Below are 8,646 nucleotides of genomic sequence, written 5' to 3' on the forward strand. Positions count from 1 at the left end.
TTTCAAAGAGCAGAGCTTGCCCTAAAAGTTTAACTTTCTGATTAAAATGATTTCTTGACAAGAACAGACAGCAACAGTAATCAGCTGCCCTTGTGTATATCATTTTATCAACCAAGTACTTTTCATATTTTGAAAGGTGTCATTACTACCGTTATCAATACAGCGCCTCAAAAATAAACTCTTCCTCCATCTAAGACTTCCTTTAAAATCGGTTTTTTGTTGCTGAGGACCACTACCACCAGTTACACTTACCAATGACCCATAAAGTCTATCATAGATCTCTGAAAGAGCTATGAGAACCCCTCAAAGTTCTAAATAAATTATTTTTCATTGACTCTCTTTTGATATATGGCTGAACAATTTAATTATTGTAATGGGCTCAGCATTAACCTGAGCCAACATTAATCAGCGCCATTAATCAGGCATCACATTGCTTTGTTGATGTAGCCAGGAGTCCTTACCAAGTTCACTTTTTCATCGGAAAGTTTAAGTTTTATAAGTACTCAGTCGATATCTAAATAAACACCATGACTTTCGCAGCACTTGAGGGTTGGTGTGTGGCAAAGTATTTGAAGATGAAACAGAGAGGAAGAATTTGTTCGCAGACCATTAATTACTTTAGACGATCAGTTACAGCCATCATTCTGTTAGGGTTTCCACCGCCCTAGACTTTGTCCAAGAAGGGTGCGGGGATAGACTTTGTGTTCCGCTTGTAACAGTAGTGGGCAGGTTCCTCCGCAAAGGCTTAAAGGGCTCTTCCCTGGAAACGCTTGAAACATGCAGCAAATTATCTTCTGGCCACTCAAGGGAAAGTGTTAGGATTTACTGAAGGTCAGAGCGGAAGATGAACCCAGAGGGACCGCTGTAGATACAGAGAATGTTAAAGATTTGAGCAAGCTTTACTAAAGCCCCGCATTTGGACGTTCCACTTGCTTTGTTTGCTTAATTAAGCTCCACATTTGCTTTGAGTCCTTTAGCTCAGCGCTCGTGAAATTCCCCGAGAGCGGAAACGCAAGCGTTTTACACCTTGCGCCTCGCGGTTTCGTCGCCCTCGTCCTCCACCCCTGGGCTTCTCTCCCTAACGTGCTCCCAGCTTTCGGCCGCGGTCGGGAAATCTCTACCTCGCCCTCTCACCCCTCAGCTGTACAAGAGACAGAACCCTTTCCCAAAGGCGGGCCGGGGCAGCGACGCGGCGACCTCCTTCCCGCGCGTCCCGTTCGCGTGGACGCAGAAAGTGGCGGGGCGCGGGTCCAGGCTGTGCCCGCGTGGGGCAGAGCTGCCCCCTGGCGGCGGCGCGGCGACCAGCCCTCGCGCTGGCCCGGACACCTAAGGACCTCGGCTCGGCCTGCGACTCGAGAAGCAGCCCGCTCCCGGGCGTCCCTCCCACTGGGCTTGGAGTGGCTGGGACTGGATGGCCGCGGAGGAAGATCCTTAGACTGCAGGTTTCGGGTTTTTTTTTTTCCGCGTGCGGTTTGGGCGCTCCAGGAGCGGGCCGAGCCTCCGCGCAGAGGTCACGGGGATTTCGCTCATCAGGAGCCCAGGAGGCCTTGGGAAACTATGCCTCAGCCCTTTGTCCTTGCGCCCCTGACCCTGAGCGCCACGGGCCCAGGGGCCTCCTTCGGTGGGCAAAAGCTGGCAGAAAGCTGATAGACCCAAGCTCACGGGGCAGGAACCTGGACTGCTCCTTGCACACCCTGAGCGTTTACTCATGAATGTGATCATGAGCGTGTTTTCAACCCTGGAGGACACCTGGGGCCCCGTTTCTCCTTGGAAGAGTCATTCTGTAAGCCTGTATGGAGATACTGAATTGTGCTTGTCACTGAGCTCTGTAAAGAGAAAGTATAAAACATGAGTCCCTTGTTCGAGGATGCTCACTGTCTCCTGCGTAGCCAGGTAGATGAGTAGTTATTATGCCCAATGACAAGTGCTTCCTGAGCTCCCCACCCCGAGGTGGGAGATGTCTGGAGTCGCTGTCGCTGTCGTAGGCGCCATTCTTTCATCCTGCCCTGTTCTTCCTTGTGAGTGCCTAAACTCATTTTAAACTCAAGCATCTGGAGGCCAAAAACTGAGCTCTGTTAGTCGCTTTTTGTCGGTTTTTTTGGGGGGGGAGGATAAAAAATATACATAGCAGAATTTACCATTTTAAATGTACAGTTCAGAAGCATTAAGAACATTCACAAGGGAAATGCAAATCAAAACCACAATGAGATATCACTTATCTCCAGTGAGAATGGCCTTTATCAAAAAGTACCCAAACAATAAGTGTTGGCGTGGATGTGGAGAGATAGGAACACTCATACAATGCCGGTGAGACTGCAAACTAGTACAACCTCTGTGGAAAGTAATATGGAGATACCTCAAACAGCTACAAGTAGAACTACCATTTGATCCAGCAATTCCATTACTGGGCATCTACCCAAAAGAACAAAAGGGATTCTATTAAAAAGACATCTGCATTCGAATGTTTATAGCAGCACAATTCACAATTGCAAAGATGTGGAAACAGCCCAAGTGCCCATCAATACATGAGTGGACTAATAAAATGTGGTATATGTATACCATGGAGTTCTACTCAGCCACAAAAAACATTGGTGATCTAGCACCTCTTATATTATCCTGGATAGAGCTAGAGCCCATTCTACTAAGTGAAGTATCACAAGAATGGAAAAACAAGCACCACATGTACTCACCATCAAATTGGTATTAACTGATCAACACTTAAGTGCACGTACAGTAATAACATTCATTGGGTGTCGGGCAGATGGGAGGGTGGAGGAGGGGATGGGTATATTCACACCTAATGGGTGCAGTGCGCACTATCTGGGGGATGGACACACTTGAAGCTCTGACTCGGGTGGGGCAAAGGCAATGTACATAACCTAAACATTTGTAATATGCTGAAATAAAAAATAAAAAAAGAACATTCTCATTGTTATGCAACCATCACCACTATCCATTTCCAGAACTTTTCCATCATCCCAAACTGAAATTCTGTACCCATTAAAAAATAACTTCCCATTTCCCCACCCACCACCATCCTTCCGGCCCCTGACAACAACTGTTTTGATTTAGCTCTTCATGAATTTGCTCTAGGTGTGTCATATAAGTGGGATCATCCGATATTTGTCCGTTGTGTCTGGTTTATTTCTCTTAGCATAATGTCTTCAAGGTTCATCTATGTGGTAGCATGTATCAGAATGTCATTCCTTTTTAAGGCTGTTTATAATGTTCTATTGTATGTATGTATCACATTTTGTTCATGCATTGATGTCTCCCAAGATATTTTGGTGTTTCTTCCTTTTCTGTTCATTATTGAACCTCCACTCAGCTCTTTGTAACATTCTGGATGCAGTGGACACTCAAGTGTTTGTTTGACATCTTTTCACCCCAGAAATCCTCAAGGGAACCTCATTGTCCTAACAGAGCACACACACTAGTGAAGTGACAGAAATGGTTTCTGCTGGGCATAACATAAGGGGGACATGCCCTCCTGGATTTGAAACCTTAACTTCTTCACAATTTTGAGACTTTCAGACTCAGTTTTTGAACATCATTTTCAGTAAAAAAGCATGAGTTGAGATTCCTCCAGAATTAGTTCTGTACAAAAGTGTGATTATGCAAACCCCAACCCATGCTTTTACGCCCTTATTTTGCCTTCTTACCTGTACTAATCCTTGGGGGCTCAAGATGACCTTAACACTTTTCTCTGGCTGTCTAGAGCCCTCCCCTTCAGTATTCTCCTGTGGTGTAATGTTACCTGCTATGAGTGTGGGTTTGCATGTGCCAGCTAAGCCAATTACAACAAATGGTGAAGTGGGTACCTCTATGTGATGGCTGAGGAAACAGGCTGGGAGTTACCACTTACCCGCATGGAGGCACGGACGACAGAGCAGAGCCTTCCAGGCTCACGGCCAGGCTCTTTCCACCCCCAGCTTTCGTCTTCAGGGCCAGTTCTTACATAGTCTGAAATTAAGTTCAAGGCAAGTGCTACTGGCTGACTGTGGTGTATTCTAACCTGGGGATCCTGTTGATCCTATACCTTAATCCAGTCTCCAATGTTGGGCCTTTACACAGTGTGTTTGAGAGGGGAGATTCTTTTGTGAGGAAGATATTTTAGTGGCTTCCAGGTCCCACTAGGCAGCCTATGCTTGCATAACTCCTTAAACAAACATTTCATGGCCTGAGCAGGATTCAGAAATCCTCAAGAATTCAGAATGTCAGCAAAGGTCTAAATCTGTGTTTTATAACAGCAAAATTATGTACCCTGACTCAGGAATTTTCATTACTACAGTTAACCTGGACTGGCCCTCTCACTCCAACACACACCCACACATACACTTATTTAGCTCTGCATCTCAGTAGTTTGCAGTGGCACATACTTAAATTTTGCACCCCAAAGTCAAAGGTTCCAAAGGTATTTTTTTAAATCATGGATTTAACTGAAAAAATACACACATTTCTGTTTCAGAGAGGACTCCTCCTTTTGGGGGCTACCTTCTTCCATACAAGAACCTCAAGAGTACATGTTTGCAGCTTTGTAATCTTCTGGTATTTATTTGCATTGTTTAATAAGTTAATTTCCTGGAAGTAAACTTAGTATTTTTAGTTATAATATCACAAGAATTGAAAACTAATAATACTATGTCTAGAAAGAGTGCATTTGTTTATTTTCCATTTGTAGTTCACCCAGAGACTGTGAAGAAAAATCTCTTTGCTTGCACAGGATGGGGCTCTGTGGAGTGACCCTAGGAATGCAGCTGTCTACAGGACACACTTAAAATGAAAAGTATGCTACCAGGCCATGGGAAAGACTTGTCATAAATTGTAACTTTTTGTGTGCATTTAAAATGTGTACAGTGACTAACCTTCTCTATCACAAGCATGCACACACACATGCACACACACACAATTAATAATCATTGCCTGCTATCCAGGCTCAAACCAAGACTAAACTATCACCTCTCTGCTACACATATGCAAACACACTGAAACCTCATTATCTACCCTCAGGGGCAGGACTTCACCTGATACCATAATCTGACACCAGGCTGGGTGTTGTTGGTTGCAATCAAGTAAAAACACAGGCCTCTTTGCAGAAGGCATTCTTGATATCTAACACTGAAAGGAAGAACCCCTTCCCTAGAAAGCTTTGGTTGGCTAGACTTCCAGAGCAGAAAAAACTGGGAAACAGCCTGAATCCAAAATTTACAGAAGAGTAACTATAAATAATGAATGATCACTACTAGTCACAGACATGCAAAATAGGAAAGAGGAAACTCTATCAAATTAGCAAATTATGTGAGGATGATGGATGTTATGGTAGGAACTCAATTATGCACTGCTTGCGGAAGTATAAAGTGGTACAGATCTTTTAGCAAACCATTTGGCAATATAGAGCTTAGATCTTACTGTCCATTCCCTTTGATCCATTCATTCTAGGATTCTGTCCCATGGAAATTACCAGAAATATGAACAAATATTTATGTATAAATGTTTGTTGCAGTTTTTTTAAGGAGAAAAAATTGGAAACATTCTAAATGCCCCAAGAGTTAAATATTTAACTGTATATTCTTATGATGGAATATTTTACAATCATTAAAATGAGGTCTGTGAACAATTTTAATAACTTGAAAAAAATTAAGATTAATATTAAGTGAAAAGTTCAGGTAGAAAATTACATACAATATTTTCTCAATTATTTAATGTACTAAACACGTAAATTAGAAGGACTGGAAAGAAATACACTAAAAGGTCAACTGGTTATCTCTGGGTGGTGAAATTATGAGTGGTTTTTATTTTGTTATTTATATTGTACTCTTCTGTGTTTTCCAAGTTTTTCTCAATGAGTAATTTCCAAATTGCTGAGTTGAGATACTGAGGACCACTGTTACTATAAAAGAAAACCTACAAATGGAACACTGTTTACCATTTGAAGCATAATTATTGGAATAGACATCAAGAATTTATAGTAAGCATTATAAATATATTCAGAAAGGTAGGGAACTTATTAATAGTAACATCAAGCAAGAAAAAGAAATAAGTTTTTAAGAACTCTAATGGAAACATTAAGTATGAAGAAAGTAATAGATGAAACAAAGAACAAATAGATGGGACAAGTAACAGGGTGGATACAACTGAAGAATGAACGGATTGAGTTTGAAGAACTCTCCCAAAAGCAGCAGGAGGGCAGGCTTGGTGGCCTGTAATCCCAGCACTTTGGAGGCCAAGGCTGGAGGATCGCTTGAGGCCAGGAATTTGAGACCAGCCTGGGCAACATAGAAAAAAAATATGAAAAATTAGCTGGGTGTGGTGGCATATCTCTGTAATCTAGCTATCTAGGAGGATGAGGTGGGAGAAGCACTTGAGCCAAGGAGGTCAAGGTTACAGTTCTGGCTCATGAAATCAGTTTAGTGGGGTTTTTTTTTTTTTTTGAGACAGAGTGTCGCTTTGTTGCCCAGGCTAGAGTGAGTGCCGTGGCGTCAGCCTAGCTCACAGCAACCTCAAACGCCTGGGCTTAAGCAATCCTACTGCCTCAGCCTCCCGAGTAGTTGGGACTACAGGCATGCGCCACCATGCCCGGCTAATTTTTTTTTTTTTCTATATATATTTTAGTTGGCCAGATAATTTCTTTCTATTTTTAGTAGAGACGAGGTCTCGCTCATTGCTCAGGCTGGTCTCGAACTCCTGACCTTGAGCGATCCACCCGCCTCGGCCTCCCAGAGTGCTAGGATTACAGGCGTGAGCGACCGCGCCCGGCCGGTTTAGTGGGGTTTTGATCAGCAGTGAGAGAGAATTAGAAAGAACAGAATGAGATGGGATGGGATAGAATAAAAGAGTAGAAAATATCATTGTGTGGCATATAATAATGATAAGAATAGTTTGTGAAAACTTTTCTTATTTTTATTTATATATAGTTTGTGTGTGTGTGTGTATATACATGTATATATACACCAAGTTGCTATACAAAATGAATTAAAAATGAATAAAATGTGGGTCACAACTGAAAAATGTTTGAAAGCTACTATTTTAGAATTTTGATGATTTTCTTTGTTTGTTTCTTTGTTTCGAGACAGGGTCTCTCTTTGTCGCCCCAGCTAGGGTGCAGTGGCATCATAATAGTTCACAGCAACTTCAAACTCCTAGATTCAAACGATCCTCCTGCCTCAGCCTTCTGAGCAGCTGGGACTACAGGTGCATGCCACCATGCCTGGCTAATTTTTCTATTTTTTGTAGAAAAGGGGTCTTGCTCTTGCTCTTGCTCAGGCTGGTCTGGAACTCTTGACCTCAAGCAATCCTACCACCTCAGCCTCTGAAAGTGCTAGTATTACAGGTGTGAGTCACCACTCCCAGCTTGAAAGGTGCTATTTTAAAATAATATATTTTGATATTCTTTTCTACTTTTTCTAGGATTTTGCTCATTAATTGTCATCTTCCCTCTTATTTTTCATCTCAGCTTTACAAACATGTTTCAAATTTTGTAACTAAAAATAAAAACAAACAAAAATCGTCCTCTCTCCTGTGCCAATGCAAGCTAGTACCCCCCTCCTCTTGTCACATAATTTTTCCAAAGGTTGGTTTGTCCCCATTACTTTTGTGTCCTCTCTTGCCCACTCCGTGGGCCCTATATTGTTCATTACATAGTGTCGTTCCCACTGCCCATCACTGCTATGTTAGTCAGTGTGCCATGGAAAAACCTGTCCATGTGAATTTTGGAAAAGCCGAGTTACATGAAGAAAGCAGTTGATTTTACTGCAGCACTTTGGAATTTTTAGGTTTGTAATATACATTGTGACTCTTTCAGAGGCATATAGACACAATGTGATATTTTCTGAACTTATTTTACTACAGCTTGGGAAATGGCATTCTCTGAAATAATATGATATAGCATTAACAATGACTTTCTAATTGACCAGAGTGAGAATTTGTCTCATTTATTTACTTAACAAATATTTATTGAGTGTCTACCATGCGGGAGGTACTGTTCTAGGTACTTGGGATATAGCAGTAAACAAATACACAAAGACTCCTGCCCTAAGGAATTTTATATATTTAGCATGAGAAAGACCATAAGAAATAAATAAAATGAATAGACTAATTAATTAACAATATAGTGTGTTAAAAGGTAACAGCTGCTGTGGGGAAAAATAGTGGAGAGGTCAAAGGGGTCTGGAGCGGTGGTGGGGGCGACATGGAAAAGAGGGGGGGGAGGGAGCTGAGGTTAAAATCTTAAATAGTGAACAAAGACTGGAATAATGATACAGCTGGTTGTCAGTGGAAGGAGAATTCCAAGCAGAAGGAACTATTACAGCAAAGACCCTGGGGCGGGAGCATACTTGTCAAGTTCAAGGAATAGCAAGCAGGCCAGAGTAGTCTGGTGGGAGGGGCATGGGGGAGAATGGTACAGAATCTCAGAATAGGAGGTGAGGCCAGAGGGAAATGACACAGGAGAAGCAATCATGGAAGGCCATGTAGGCATTCTAAGGACTTTGGCTTTTACTCTAAGTGAAATAGGGAGCCATTACAGGGTTTTGAGCAGAGCAGTGACCTAATCGAACTTAATCCCTAAATCTTGTAAAGGATTCCTCTGGCTGCTCTATTAAGAATATCCTGTATTGGGCAAGGGCAGAAACAGGGAGACAGGAAACT

Source organism: Eulemur rufifrons, chromosome 17 (genome assembly GCF_041146395.1).
Source record: "Eulemur rufifrons isolate Redbay chromosome 17, OSU_ERuf_1, whole genome shotgun sequence".
In the NCBI taxonomy this organism is placed as follows: Eukaryota; Metazoa; Chordata; class Mammalia; order Primates; family Lemuridae; genus Eulemur; species Eulemur rufifrons.